The 16,394-nt window shown below is 39.8% G+C and overlaps 1 pseudogene; it reads left to right on the forward strand.

The window, feature by feature from the left end:
• Positions 1–8,477: 8,477 nt before the first annotated feature.
• On the forward strand, positions 8,478–12,656 carry LOC102264836 (RNA N(6)-adenosine-methyltransferase METTL16 pseudogene; annotated as a pseudogene).
• The last annotated feature ends 3,738 nt before the right edge of the window (positions 12,657–16,394 follow it).

Here is a 16,394-nt window from a genome sequence, read left to right on the forward strand (position 1 = left end):
CCTGGAAAATCCCATGGATGGAGGAGCCTGGTGGGCTGCAGTCCATCGGGTCGCTAAGAGTCGGACACGACTGTTCGACTTCACTTTCACTTTTCACTTTCATGCATTGGAGAAGGAAATGGCAAGCCACTCCAGTGTTCTTGCCTTGAGAATCCCAGGGACGGGGGAGCCTGGTGGGTGGCCGTCTATGGGGTCGCACAGAGTCGGACACGACTGCAGTGACTTAGCAGCAGCAGCAGCAGGCTACAAGTATGTATTGTATGACACAAAGAATACAGTAATATTTTGTAAGAACTGTAAATGGAGTATAACCTTTAAAAAATGTATAAAAATTCCAAAATATACAAAGAAGACATTCCAGATCAATAAACATTGAGACAATTTAAAACTAGAAGACCTATCTAAAAGAAAAACTAAAAAACGCTCTTTAGTCTAAAGACATACGCTACTTCAGGCTTTTAGCTCAAGATGGTGGAGTAGAAGAATGTGCGCTCATCTCCTCCTGCAAGAACACCAAAACTGCAACTAGAAGTTGAACAGCCATCAACAGAAGTATGTTGGAACCCACCAAAAAAAGATATTCCACATCCAAAGACAAAGAAGAAGCCACAGAGAGATGGTAGTTCAGTTCAGTTCAGTTCATTTCAGTCACTCAGTCATGTCTGACTCTGTGCAATCCCATGGACTGCAACATGCCAGGCTTCCCTGTCCATCACCAATTCCTGGAGCTTGCTCAAATACATGTCCATCGAGTGGGTGATGCCATCTAACCATCTCATCTTCTGTTATCCCCTTCTCCTGCCTTCAATCTTTCCCAGCATCAGGGTGTTTTCCAATCAGTCATTTCTTTGCATTGGGTGGCCAAAGTATTGGAGTTTCAGCTTCAGCATCATTCCTTCCAATGAATATTCAGGACTGATTTCCTTTGGGATCTACTGGTTTGATCATCTTGCAGTCCAAGGGACTCTCAAGAGTCTTCTCCAACACCACAATTCAAAAGCATCAGTTCTTCAGTGCTCAGCTTTCCTTATGGTCCAACTCTCACATCCGTACATGACTACTGCAAAAAACATAGCTTTTACTCTAGATGGACCTTTGTTGGCAAAGTAATGTCTCTGCTTTATAATATGCTGTCTAGGTTTGTCATAGCTTTTCTTCCAAGGAGCAAGTGTCTTTTAATTTCATGGCTGCAGTCACCATCTGTAGTGATTTGGGAGCCCAAGAAAATAAAGTCTGACACTGTTTCCATTGTTTCTCCATCTATTTGCCATGAAGTGATGGGACCATATGCCATGATCTTTGTTTCTGAATGTTGAGTTTTAAGCCAGCTTTTTCACTCTCCTCTTTCACTTTCATCAAGAGGCTCTTCACTTTCTCTTTGCTTTCTGCCATAAGGGTGGTGTCATCTGCATATCTGAGGTTATGGATATTTCTCCTGGCAATCTTGATTCCAGCTTTTGCTTCATCCAGCCCAGCATTTCTCATGATGTACTCTTTATAGAAGTTAAATAAATCAGAGTGACAATATACAGCCTTGACTTACACCTTTCCCAGTTTGGAACCAGTCCATTGTTTCATGTCTGGTTCTAACTGTTGCTTCTTGACCTGCATACAGATTTCTCAGGAGGCAGTAACGTGGTCTGGTATTCCATCTTTTGAAGAATTTTCCAGTTTGTTGTGATGCACACAGTCAAAGGCTTTGGCATAGTCAATAAAGCCTAAGTATATGTTTTTCTGGAACTGTCTTGTTTTTTCTATGATCTGATGGATGTTGGCAATTTGATCTCTGGTTCCTCTGCCCTTTCCAAATCCAGCTTAAATTGGTGGGACTATAAATTGTTGCATCCACTATGGAAAGCAGTCTGGATTTTTCATTCAAAACTAAAAGTAGAGCTATCATGTGATCCTGAGTATATATCTGGTAAAAATGAAAATTCTAATTTGAAAAGACACAAGCACTTCAATATTTATAGCAGCACTATTTACAAATGCCAAGACATGAAAATAGCCAAAGTGCCCAATCAATCAACCGATGATTGGCTTAAGAAGTTGTGTTATCCATATGCAATAAAATATTGCTGAGCTGTAAAAAAATAATAAAATATTGCCAATTGCAGAAACATGGATGGACCTAGAGAATATTATACTTAGTGAAGTATATCAGGCAGAGAAAGAAAAATACTATATGATATCACTTATGTGTGGAATCTAAAAAATAATACAAATGAATCTATATACAGAGCAGAAACAGACTCATGAAGGTAGAAAACAAGCTTAGATTTTGTAATGTATTTCAATCACAAAGTTTTATTATGATTCATATGGCCTGATATCAAGGACTATTTTCATAGACATAGAAAACTAAATAAAATCTTTTCTGCATCTAGAAAATCTTGTCTTGGGCCTTATTACTGGGACTCACAATTCTAACCTGACTTTATCCTCTTTTGTCATGTGAAATGTGGGATTGCCTCACATGACACAATGTTAGAGAGAGCCTTGCCCGAATGCTCTTTATAGCCCATGTTCTCAGTAGCAGCTGGTCCGCTTTCCTGCTTGTAGTCTATGTTCTAAGCAATAGAGAGTCTATAGTCTATGTCCTAAGCAATAGAGGCATCACCCACTCTAATTTTAGTTAGCAATCTGGGTTTGCATGTGTTTCCACATGCAGTCATGGATCTCCTCTTGGGAGTTCAATGCAACATCTCTCTAATATTTATATAATCAACTGTGAAATGTTGCTAACTTTTATTGGTTACTTCAGCCTCATTCGTAGTTCAATGTGTTTCATTTTTTGATGAAACTTGCAATTGCTTTACATAAGTTTCTTCAAAAATACTCCAATTTTTTAACTCTGTGCATCAAAGTTGACTTATTTACACATTTTTTATGGATAAATGACAGTGCTTTATAAGAGCTTAAAAGTATCCCATACGGGGGGAAAAAAAAAAAAACAGGTGTGAATATGGACTGATTCCAGAGTCTGGGAAATATTTGGCATAGGCAGAGGGTACCTCCTCTAAATAGCTGATGGGTAGGTGTAGCCTTCTGATACTCTTATTTCTACTTTTTATCTTGAGTTACAAATGCACTCAATGAATGAAGAATCCAAAGCTTGTCCAAGAAAAGCTTCTATCCAAGATAGGCAGAGAGAATAGAGACAACATATTGCGTTTTCTAGGGTATTTAGGGCTTCCTTGGTGGCTCAAATGGTTAAGAATCTTCTTGCAATGTGAGAGACCCAGGTTCAATCCCTGGGTCAGGAAGATCCCCTGGAGAAGGGACTATCTAGCCACTCCAGTATTCTTGCCTGGAGAGTTTCATGGACAGAGGCTACAGCCTATGGGGTCGCAAAGAGTCAGGTATTTAACCGAAAAAAATTATCTTTTTATTGTCCTTGATAAAATCAATTCTTTTTTTACATCAGTCACATATGTCTTTCACAGGAACTTTGTACTTCTAACAATGGAAATTAACAAGACTTGAATTACCAATAATGCCAAATAAAGCTGAGGCTTAAGGACACTTAAAAATGTCTAAATATTTGATGTTTAAGAAGAGAAGATTGGAAATTTGTCTGTGCTTATGAGCTGATTTGATTAATAGCAATTGGATTGATCTATTTTGAAAACAAGCTATTAGAAACTGAGAAAAAGCTCCTTATGAACTATTTATTATTGAATTAATATTGTTAATTGAATTCAATAATGTGGTTTGTGTATGGGGTTACAGCAAAGTTCCTCATGCTTGAAAATGCCACTGAGATGCTCTTGAAGTCTTTGTTTTTGACCCTCTAGATAACTGTTTTCCACCTTGATATGTATGTGGTCCATTTAAAGACTGGATGCTTCCTCAGGACCTTCTGAAAAGCCCCCCAAACATCTTTGTTTCTCAAGCTATAGATGAATGGATTGAGCATGGGTGTGAGCACAGTGCAAAATACAGACACAGCCTGCTCCTGATCAGGGGTATGAGAAGAACCAGGTGTCATGTACATATAAACACATGGTCCTAGATAAAAGCTTACCACTGTAAGATGGGAGAAGCAGATGGCCAAGGCTTTGCTCCTGCCTTGGGGGGATTTCATATGAAGGACAGTGTGGAAGATGAGCATGTAGGAAGCCATAATAAATCCAAAAGGGATGATGATGAAACAAATGCCCATCACGAAGACCACCACTTCATAGATGGAAGTGTCTTTGCATGAGATCTTCATGATTGCTGGCATCTCACAGAAGAAATGGTGGATTTCTCTGGAGCCACAGATAGGCAGGCTCATAGTATAGAATGTGTGGGCTGTGGAAGCTAAAATTCCCCCAGTCCAAGACACTATGACCATTTTCAGACAGACCCCATGGTTTATAATGACTGCGTATCTCAAGGGGTTACAGACAGCCACATATCGGTCATAGGCCATGAGAGTCAAGAGGATACATTCAGCACCCCCAAGAGTAAAAAAGAAAAATACCTGGGTTCCACAGGCTGCCCGAGTGATGTCTTTCCTTCCAGAGAAAAAGTTTACCATCATCTTTGGAACGGTGCTGCTGATGAGGGCCAGGTCTATGAGAGAAAGCTGACTAAGCAGAAAGTACATTGGAGTGTGGAGACTCAAGTCCATCCGTATCAGGAGGAGCAGGAAGAAGTTTCCTGTTACTGCAGCAAGATAAATTAAGATGATAATGTAGATAAGAATACTGACATAGTTCATATTGGGGAAGAGTCCTGAGAGAATAAAATCTGCTGTTAATGTCTCATTTTCTTCTTCCATGGTTGACTGATCTGGTTGAGCTATAAGAAGAAGGAAAGGGAAACAGAAGTAAAATAAAATAAAAGCTTTTGAAAATATTTTTATTGGTCAGGTATTGCTGTAATAATATGAGGTAAAAAGTAACTCCACAAATTTCAGTGGCTTATGATAGTAAACATGTGTTTTCTTGCTCCCATATTTGTAAGTCAGGTGGAGGCATTTTGCTTTAGGATGCCTGTCAAGTACAGATATACTCCACCATAAGTCTCTCACTCTGGGGCTTGCTCTTCTCAAAGAAGATGGCAGGAGCCAAAAAGGGACAAGCAAATTACCTGATTTCCCCTAAGTGAGTGAAGTGAAGTTGCTCAGTAGTGTCTGACTCTTTGTTACCCCATGGACTGTAGCCTACCAGGCTCCTCCATCCATGGGATTTTTCAGGCAAGAGTACTGGAGTGGGTTGCCATTTCCTTCTCCAGGGGATCTTCCTGACCCAGGGATCAAACCTGGGTCTTGGATGGAACCTGGGTCTCCCGTGTTGCAGGCAGATGCTTTACCCTCTAAGTCACCAGGGATTTCCCCTAAGGGCAGAACTTAAATCTGACTCTATTACTTTCTACCATGTTCCACTGACTAAAGTAAGTCACAAGCAGAAACCCAACATCAATATGATGGGGAAGTAAGCTCCACCGACGGCAAACTCTAAAATGATGAGGCATGAAGAGAGAATTAGAAACAATTAATATGATCTATTACATTTCTCAGAATTCCTGCCTCTATCATTCTCAATTTTATGATCTTAATGCTGGGTATTCAGATATTTCATAATTTCTTAGTATCCTATTTAATACGCTCTACTGAGACTCAGTAATAAAGATCTATGGGTTTCCTATGATCACAAACTATTTTCACTATAAAGAATGCCTTGAGGTCATATGTAGCAATTTCTTACATTCATGACTAGACATGCAATAGGTAAATACATAAATTTTTTCTTAGCTCTCCTCTACCTGTGGATCTAGTTACATATATTTATGGAAGAAACCATAGATAAATATGAAATAGAGTATGTCAAAATGAAACTGTTGTCTTGTACTTGAATCTAGGGGGTCATTTTCTAAAACAATATACATTAGCCAAGAAATCAACCAATATAGTCAAAGCTGTGTTCTCCTTTATATTTTTTCATAGAAACTTATATAAACCACATCAAGATAAATTCAGAAATAATAATGAAATTAGATTTCATAAACTCTAAATGAGAAATAAGATTGTGCCTACATTCAAGAGGGAGGATGTTCCTCTCTACAAGTTTATGGAAATAGAAATGGAGAATTTTCTACTCTAAGTAGCTTGAAACAGATTAGAAGCAACTAAGCATGAACTTTAACTTTTATGTCTGTATCACTAGTTACTCAGGTTGTATGTAGGCAGTAAGAAAACTTCAATCTACAAGGGACAAATTTCAAAGGGAAAGCTCTGATTGGGATATGAAAAGCTCTAAGATCTCCCATTTTCCCAACCAATACCACCAAGTACCTCCTGGTGGCAACTGTGATTATGTGTAAATTTCATTTTCATTTTACCACTGAAAATGAAGGTAACACTGACAATTTACTCTTAATGTTGTTTCATTGATGTTTACTAGATTTACTTACTCCTGGGACCCAATAATTGCATTTTCCCATCAGCTGACTACTAAATTTCTAGACAGAAGTTATGGAAAACTCTTACGAACAGTGAGACAAGGAGGTGAAAGTTGAAGAATCAGATGCAAGAGGTGATTTAGTTTAATAAAAATGTTCCTAATGTTTGTTCCATATCCTTAAGTTGCACCCAGTTAATTGAACAAAATATTCCCCTCTGGTTGTTCAAGATGCTACAAAGGACTCTATTAAGTGGAAATACTCCCTTGAAGAGAGGCAAAACAGTAGGTAGAATTATTGGAAGCCAGGCCAGTCTCTTCATTTTACCTTTACTTGTGTACCCACACACACTGGGTTTTCCTCAACACAACATGCTTCCCCCAAAGAAGTGATGCTCCTGGTTACTTCCCCAAGAAGGCTTGTTGTGGGAGACTGGAGCATTTTGTTTTCCATGTGCAAGCAATATTTCTGAGATCATATAGACAATTACACATACATTTGATAAAAGTAAGTACTCCAGAGGATCCTTGAGAAAAGTAGGAAACCACAGAGGAAGGGAGTCCCTAGATACCCATTAAACAATTTGTTTTTCTCTATTGCCTTGCATTTTGCTTAAAACAAGACTCTATGTGGGAGGGTGGGCAGGGTAAATCACTTTGTTTATCTGGTATTTTATTATCCTGGGTTGCTTAAATACGTCCCTCATTTTGGCTTCTTATGGAGCCTCATTTATTTGGGTGATTTTCTGACTCATCAACAAGTATGTTCTGTTAAATCTTTATTGAATTGACCTGAACATAGTAAATTTTACTTTTTCCAGTAGCAGCCACATACAGAAGGGATATTTCTCTCACACAGATTCAAAAGGCATTGTCCCTCAGGACAAACATAGCTATTCATCATCATGAAAACTGGCCATCTTGGTTTTCAAATAATTTCTTTCCTAATGGCTTTCCATAAGTGAAATTTAAGTATATTAAAAGAAATAAAGTTTTTTTTTTTTTTTTTTAATATTCACTTGCAAGACCAGGGAATTCCCTGGTGACCCAGTGGCTAAGACTCCATACTCCCTATGCAGGGGGCTCAGGTTCAATCCTTTTTCAGGAACTAGATCCCACACGTCACAACCAAGAGTTCACATGCTGCAACTAAAGATACTGCATGCTGCAACTAAGACCCAATCCAACCAAATAAATAAATAAAAATTTTGAAAATACTCAGTTATATAGAACAACAATGACAAAAATCTCAAAATTTGTATGCAGACACAAAAGACCTGAGTGGCCAAAGCAATCTTGACAGAGAAAAACAGAGCTGGAGGGATCAGGCTCACTGATTTCCAACAATACTACAAAGCTACAGTCATCAAAACAGCATGGTGCTGGCACAAAAACAGAAATATAGATCAATGGAACATAACAAAAAACCCATAAATAAACCCATGAACCTATGGTCAGTTAATCTATGACAAAGACTACACAAGACAAGACTACACAATGTTGGAAACATCGTCCCTTCAACAAATGGTGCTGGGAAAACTGGACAGTTTTACATGCAAAAAAATGAAATCAGATCATTTTTTAACACCATACACAAAAATAAGCTCATTATAGATTAAAGGCCTAAATATAAGGCCAAACACTATAAAACTTCCAGAAGAAAACACCAGCATAACACTCTCTGACAAATCACAGCAGTATCTTTTTCAATCTGTCTTCCAGAATAATGGAAATAAAAACAAAAATAAATAAATGGGACCTACTTAAACTCAAAAGTTTTTGCACAGCAAAGGAAACAATAAACAAAATGAAAAGACAACCTACAGATTGGGAGAAAATATGTGCAAATGATGTGACTAACAAGGAATTACTCTCTAAAATTTACAAACTGCTCATGATGTTTAACAGCATACAAACAAACTACCCAATCAAAAAATGGACAGGGGGCAGAATCAAGATGGCAATGAGGGAAGACACAGAGTCTGTGTCTCCTCAGGCCTAGGATACTTAGCAGGTGCTGGTGGGGGGCCTCTGGCAGACAGGCTGCAGGAAAAGCCCAGGGGGAAACCTGGTACTGGGTAGGGGGGAATGGGGGAGGCTGAAGTTGGGGGACCAGTGGCTGAGGGGCTGCTGGGGGAAGGGGAGAGATTTGGGCTCAAAAAACTGTTTGGGTGCAGGAGTGGTTTTGGTTCCCTGGGTGCCGGTAGAAACACTTTGGCACAGCCAAAAGGGAGGAATCTCCTGGGATTGGAGGATCCACTGAGGGAAGCCTCTGGGGCTCTCCATCACTCAGCCAGGTTGACTGAGGGGCTGCTGGGGGAGGGGGAGTCATCTGGGTGTCTTTGGGTGCTAGGAGCAACATGATTGCTTGGCCAAGAGAGACCCCTGATGGGATCAGAGGATCCATTGAGGAATCCCTTGTGGTTCCGATTTCACTTGGTCCCAGGGAGCCTTCTGGGGACCCCTGGGCCTCTGAAGCCCCATCTACCTCCAGTTGAGCCCTCACCCCTTTGGGGCACTCTCTACTCTTCAGGGGCTCCTCTACCTGTGTGGGTCCTGTGGACATGAGAAGGAGGGAGGAGGTTCCTGTGGAGAGAGGAAAAGGTGGGCCAGCTAGGGGAGGACCTTGCGGGATTCCAGGAACAGATAACTGACTGGTCTTCTCCCACCCTCTCAGCCCTGGGGAGCCTCCTAAGGTCCCCAGGCCACCTTCTCCACCCTTTGGAGCCAACTCGGTCCTCCAGGGCCCCCCTCTACCCTCCAGGCTGCCCTTTGCCTTCTAGTTTCCAACTCCCTCTGGGACCCCTTTTTCCTGGGGTCCCCATCCTCTTTCTAGGGACACCCATCTGGCCTCTGGACTGGGCCAGTTTCTCTTCTGCCCTCCAGGGCCCTCTTCTTCCTTTGAGGCCCTCTTCCTCCCTCCAGGCTGATCCCTCTGCTATCCAGGAGTCTCCCTCCATCCTCCAGGGTCACCCTCTATTCTCTGGTTCCCTCCTCCCTCCAGGGTCCCTCTCCTCTGTGGACCCCTTCACTCCTGCAAACTCCACTGCTGGAAACCTCAGGCCAAACAACTAGTGAGACAGGAGCAGAGACACACCCATCAAAAAAAAAAAGAAAGAAAGAAAGAAAGAAATGACAAAAAATAGATTACAGATGAAGAATCAAGGTGAAAAACTACAAGACCAAATAAATGAAGAGGGAATAGGCAACCTATCTGAAAAAGAAATTAGAGTAATGATAGTAAAGATGTTTAAAAATATTGAAAATAGAATAGAAAAAATTCAGGAAATATTTAACATATTTAACAAAAACATAAAAGAAATAAAAAGCAAACAGTGATGAACAACACAATCACTGAAATTAAAAATACTCTAGAAGGAATTGATAGCAGAATAACTGAAGCAGAAGAATGATTCCAGTGAACTGGAAGATAGAATGATGGAAATAACTGCTGAGGAGCAGAATAAAGAAAAAAGAATGAACCCCCTTACACTGTTGGTGGGAATGCAAACTAGTACAGCCACTATGGAGAACAGTGTGGAGATTCCTTAAAAAACTGGAAATAGAACTGCCTTATGATCCAGCAATCCCACTGCTGGGCATACACACTGAGGAAACCAGAAGGGAAAGAGACACATGTACCCCAGTGTTCATCGCAGCACTGTTTATAATAGCCAGGACATGGAAGCAACCTAGATGCCCATCAGCAGATGAATGGATAAGAAAGCTGTGGTACATATACACAATGGAGTATTACTCAGCCATTAAAAAGAATACATTTGAATCAGTTCTAATGAGGTGGATGAAACTGGAGCCTATTATACAGAGTGAAGTAAGCCAGAAGGAAAAACACCAATACAGTATACTAACGCATATATATGGAATTTAGAAAGATGGTAACGATAACCCTGTATACGAGACAGCAAAAGAGACACTGATGTATAGAACAGGCTTATGGACTCTGTGGGAGAGGGAGAGGGTGGGAAGATTTGGGAGAATGGCATTGAAACATGTGAAATGTCATGTATGAAATGAGATGCCAGTCCAGGTTCAATGCACGATGCTGGATGCTTGGGGCTGGTGCACTGGGATGACCCAGAGGGATGGTATGGGGGGAGGGAGGGAGGAGGTTAACTTTAAAATTATAAAAAAAATAAAAATAAAAAAAAATAAAATAAAATCTTATAACAAAAAAAAAAAAAAAAAAAAAAGAATGAAAAGAGACAGTCTAAGAGACTGCTGGGATAATATTAATATTGAATATTAAATTAAATATTAAATCCCTAAGAAAAGGAAAAGTTATGAGAAAATATTTTAGGATATTATAGTCAAAAAACTTCCCTAACATGGGAAAGGAAATAACCACCCAAGTCCAGGAAATCCAGAAAGTCCTGTACAGAATAAATTTAAAGAGAAATGCACCAAGACACATATTAATCAAACTAATCAAAATTAAACACAAAGAAAAACTATTAAAAGCAGCGAAGGAAAAGCAAAAAATAACATACAAAGAATCCCTATGAGGGTAACAGCTGATTTTTCAGCAGAAATTCTGTAGATGAAAAGGAGTGACAGGATATATTTAAAGTATGAAAGGGGGAAATATGTATATATTATATATATAGTCATATATATATTTTATATATATATATATATATATAGTCAAGATTACTCTATAGATGTTCAGATAAATTTGAATGGAAGAGTGAGTCTTAATTTTAAAGACCTCGAAGCAGTCAGAGCTCTGACTTGTACTCTGCTAAGGGAAGATTTTGGATTTTCTACTGATATTCCTCCAGAGAGACTGATTTCTACAGTTCCCTTGAGACTCAATTATATTCACTGGGTAGAAGATCTGATCGGTCATCAGAACTGTGACAAAAGTACCCTCCGAAGAGGAATTGACATAGGTACTGGGGCATCCTGCATCTGTCCTTTACTTGGAACAACCTTAAACGGCTGGTATTTCCTTGCAACAGAAGTAGATGATATGTGCTTCAACTACGCAAAGAAGAACGTGGAGCAGAATAACTTACCTGATCTTATAAAAGTGGTTAAAGTACCACAGAAGACACTCCTGATGGATGCTTTTAAAGAAGAATCTGAGATAATTTATGACTTTTGCATGTGCAACCCTCCCTTTTTTTTCCAATCAGTTGGACGCCAAGGGAGTAAATTCTTGAAATCCTCGAAGATCCCCACCCAGTTCCGTAAATACAGGAGGAATCACAGAGATCATGCCAGAAGGAGGTGAATTAGAGTTTGTTAAAAGGACCATCCATGACAGTTTACAGCTTAAAAAAAGATTAAGATGGTATAGCTGTGTGCTGGGAAAGAAATGCAGCCTGGCTCCTCTGAAGGAAGAACTTCACATACAAGGGGTTCCTAAAGTCACCTATACTGAATTCTGCTAGGGTCAGACAATGAGATGGGCTTTGGCTTGGAGTTTTTATGATGACGTAACAGTACCATCACCACCCAGTAAGCGAAGAAAACTAGAAAAGCCAAGGAAGCCCATTACGTTTGTAGTCCTGGGGTCTGTGATGAAAGAATTAGCCCTCAAAGCGTCATCTCTGGTCCCTGAGATAGTGGAAGGCATCGTGGTTGTGACAACATGGATTGAAAAAATCCTCACTGATCTAAAGGTCCAGCATAAATGAGTTCCCTGTGGAAAGGAGGAAATCAGCCTTTTCCTAATGGCCATAGAAAACTCCTGGATTCACTCAAGGAGGAAGAAAAGAGACTGAGTGAGACAACTGAGAGAAGTGCCCCTAGCTCCCAAGAATGTGATTGAAGCCTTGGAAGAGAAAAAGTCTCCCCCCAGAGTCTGGCAGTAGCCAGGATGTTGCCCAGGGCCCCCAGGAGAGTGACCTGGGGGGCCCTGCTCCACCGGAAGGTGAGTCTACCACTGTGAGGGGCCACGGCCCCAGCCAGGACTCGCTTTCCCAGGAGGAAAACTGAGAACCCACGGAGGATGAAAGGAGTGAGGAAAAGGGGAGCATGGAGGTTCTGGAAGGTTGTAAAGGCTCTAGTAATGGAGCCCAGGACCATGAGGCTCCTGAGCCCTTCAGCAGCCCAGTATCTGAAAAAGGGAACCATCTCCAAGGAGTGGCTGGACGTTACTTATTCAAGTGTCTGATAAACGTTAAGAAGGAGGTAGATGACACCTTAGTTGAAATGCCCTGGGTTGAAGGCCAGAACAGGGATTTGATGAACCAGCTTTGTACTTATATACATAACCAAATTTTCAGACTTGTTGCTAGTTAACTCCAAAATTCTCGCATATTTGGGAAAGTTCTATAAAGCAGCTTGCTTTGAAGAGTGGCCTGGTGGGGGGTGGGGGGTGGCAAGCTGAATTCCATCATTAGCCCACTAGTAACATTATGTGGAATTGTCTTAAAAAACCAACAAATGAGTGCATTTTTAAACACCTGCCTCCTTTAAAAAAAAAAAAAAAAATTACAGGGCATTGTAGTATGGTAGTTCAGAGAAAGAATTGTGGTGATCAGCATCAACAAAATGTCATCAGCAAGCTCATAAGGGATTTAAACCTGACTTAAGCTGATCACCTTTGGAGAAGGAAATGGCAACCCACTCCAGTATTCTTGCCTGGAGAATCCCAGAGACAGAGGAACCTTGCGGGCTACATAGTCCATGGGGTCGCAAGAGTCAGACACAACTGATTGACTTTGACTTGACTACTCTATAGCCAAGATTACTTCCAACCATAGAACTCTAAAAGGTCAGTTTTCATAATAATCCCCAAAAAAGACAATGGCAAAGAATGTTCAAATTACCATACAATTGCACTCATTTCACATGGGAGCAAGGTAATGCCCCAGAGCCTTTAAGCTAGGCCTCAATGGTACATGAATTGAGAAGTCCAGATGTACAAGCTAGATTTAAAATGGCAGAGGAATCAGAGATGACAATACTCATCGAAACATAGAGAAAGCAAAGGAATTTCAGAAAAACATCTACTTTCTGCTACACTGACTATAATACTAAGGCCTCTGATTGTGTGATCGCAACAAACTTGAAAGTTCTTAGAGATGGAAACATCAGACCACCTTACCTGTCTCCTGAGAAACCCGTATGCAAGGCAAAAAACAAGTTAGAACCAGACATGGAACAATGGGTTGGTTCAAAATTGAGAAAGGAGTACATCAAGGCTCTATATTGTCATCCTGTTTGTTTAACATCATGCAGAATGCAGGTTGAATGAACCACAAGCTGGAATGGAGATTGCCAGAAGAAATATCAACAACCTTGGATATGCAGATGATACCACTCTAATGACTGAAAGCAAAGAGGAAGTAAAGACCCTCTTGATGAGGGTGAAAGAAAAGAGTGAAAAGGCTGGCTTAAAACTCAACCTTCAAAAAACTAAGATCATGGCATTCAGTCCTATAGCTTCATGGCAAATAGACACATGGCAAAAAGACTCTAATGCTGGGAAAGATAGAGGGCAGGAGGAAAAGGGGGTGACAGAGGATAAGATGGTTGGATAGCATCACCAACTCAATAAGCATGAGTTTGAATAACTCCAGGAGATAGTTAAGTACAGGGAAGCCTGGCATACTGCAGTCCATGGGGTTTCAGGGAGTCGATTGTGACTTGTTGACTGAACAGCGAGATTACTCTATCCAGTAAGGATCTCATTAAGATTTGATGGTGAAATCAAAAGCTTTATAGACAAATAAAAGCTAAGAGAATTCAGCTCCACCAAATCAGCTTTACAATAGATACTAAAGGAACTTTTCTAGCAAGAAGCATAAGAGAAAAAAAAGTTCAACAAAAACACACCCTAAACAACTAAGAAAATAGCAATCAGATCAGATCAGATCAGTTGCTCAGTCGTGTCCGACTCTTTGCGACCCCATGAATCACAGCACGCCAGGCCTCCCTGTCCATCATCAACTCCTGGAGTTCACCCAGACTCACGTCCATAGAGTCAGTGATGCCATCCAGCCATCTCATCCTCTGTCGTCCCCTTCTCTTTCTGCCCCCAATCCCTCCCAGCATCAGAGTCTTTTCCAATGAGTCAACTCTTTGCATGAGGTGGCCAAAGTACTGGAGTTTCAGCTTTAGCATCATTCCTTCCAAAGAAATCCCAGGGCTGATCTCCTTCAGAATGGACTGGCTGGATCTCCTTGCAACCAAATCCTATGGAATTCAGCAAAAGCAGTTCTAAGAAAGAGGTTTATAGCAATACAAGCCTACCTCAAGCAATGAAAAAACCATCAAATAAACAACTTAACTACAGCTAAACCAACTAGAAAAAGAACCAAAAAAAAAAAAAAAAAGCCACAGGTAGCAGAAGAAAAGAAATCATAAAGATTAGAACAGAAATAAATGAAAGAGAAATGAAGGAAAAAATAGCAAAGATCAGTAAAAGTAAAAACTGGCTCTTTGACAAGATAAAATTGACAGACCACTAGCCAGACTTGTTAAGAAAAATAAAAACTCAAATCAATAAAATTAGAAACAAAAAAGAAGTTACAACAGACAACTCAGAAATACAAAAGATCATAAGAGACTACTATGAGCAACTATATGCCAATAAAATGGACAAACTGGAAGAAATGGATAAGTTCTTAGAAAAGTACAATCTCATAATACTGAACCAGGAAGAAATAGAAGTGATCAGACCATTCATAAGCACCAAAATCAAAACTGTAATAAAAAAATCTTTCAACAAACAAAAGTCCAGGGCAAGATGGTTTCCCAGGTGAAATCTACCAAAGTTTACAGAATAGCTAACACCTATCCTGCTCAAACTCTTCCAGAAAATTGCAGAGGAAGGAAATCTTCCAAACTCCTTCTATGAGGCCTCCATCCCTTTGATACCAAAACAAGACAAAGATAACACCAAAAAAGAAAATTAGAGGCCAATATCACTGATGAATGTAGATGTAAATATCCTCAACAAAATTCTAGCAAAGAGAATCCAACAACACATTAAAATGATCGTACTGTGATTAAGTAGAATTTACCCCAGTGATGCCAGGATTCTTTAACATATGCAAATCATTCAATGTGATACAACATGTCAACAAACTGAAAGATAGAAACCATATGATCATCTCAGTAGATGCAGAAAAAGCTTTTGACAAAGTTCAACACTCATTTATGATAAAAACTCTCCAGAAAGTAGGCATAGAAGGAACATACCTCAACATAATAGATGCTATATACAACAAACCCACAGCAAACACTATTCTCAATGCTGAAAAAACTGAAAGCAGTTCCTCTAAGATCATGAACAAGATGAGGGTGCCCACTCTTGCCACTATTATTCAGCATAGTTTTGGAAGTCCTAGCCATGGCAATCAGAGAAGAAAAATAATCCAGATCGGAAAAGAAGTAAAACTCTCACATGCAGATGACATGATACTATACATATAAGACCCTAAAGATGCCACCAGAAAATTACTAAAGCTAATCAATGAATACTGTAAAGTTTCAAGATATTAAGTTAATACACTGAAATGCCTTACATTCCTGTATGCTAACAATGAAAAATCAGAAAGTGAAGTTAAGGAAACAATCCCACTCACCATTGCAAATAAAAGAATAAAATATCTAGGAAGAAACCTACCTGCATACAATTATAAGACACTGATGAAAGAAATCAAAGATGATGCAAACAGATGCAGAGATATTCCATGTTCTTGGATTGGAAGAATTAATATTGTAAAAAAGACTATATGGCCCAAAGCAATCTATAGATTTAACACAATCCCTACCAAACTACCCAGGGTATTTTTCAGAGAACGAGAAAAAAAAAAAAATCACAGTTTATATGTAAACATGAAATATGCTAAATAGCCTAAGAAATCTTGAGAAAGAACAGGGAGCTGGAGGAATCATCCCTTCTGATTATACTACAAAGATACAGCCATATATCAAGACAGTATGGTATTGGCATGAAAACAGAAATATAGACCAATGGAACAGATAGAAAGCCCAGAGATAAACCCACACCCCTATGAACCCCTTATC

Source organism: Bos mutus, chromosome 7 (assembly GCF_027580195.1).
Source record: "Bos mutus isolate GX-2022 chromosome 7, NWIPB_WYAK_1.1, whole genome shotgun sequence".
NCBI classification, from domain to species: domain Eukaryota; kingdom Metazoa; phylum Chordata; class Mammalia; order Artiodactyla; family Bovidae; genus Bos; species Bos mutus.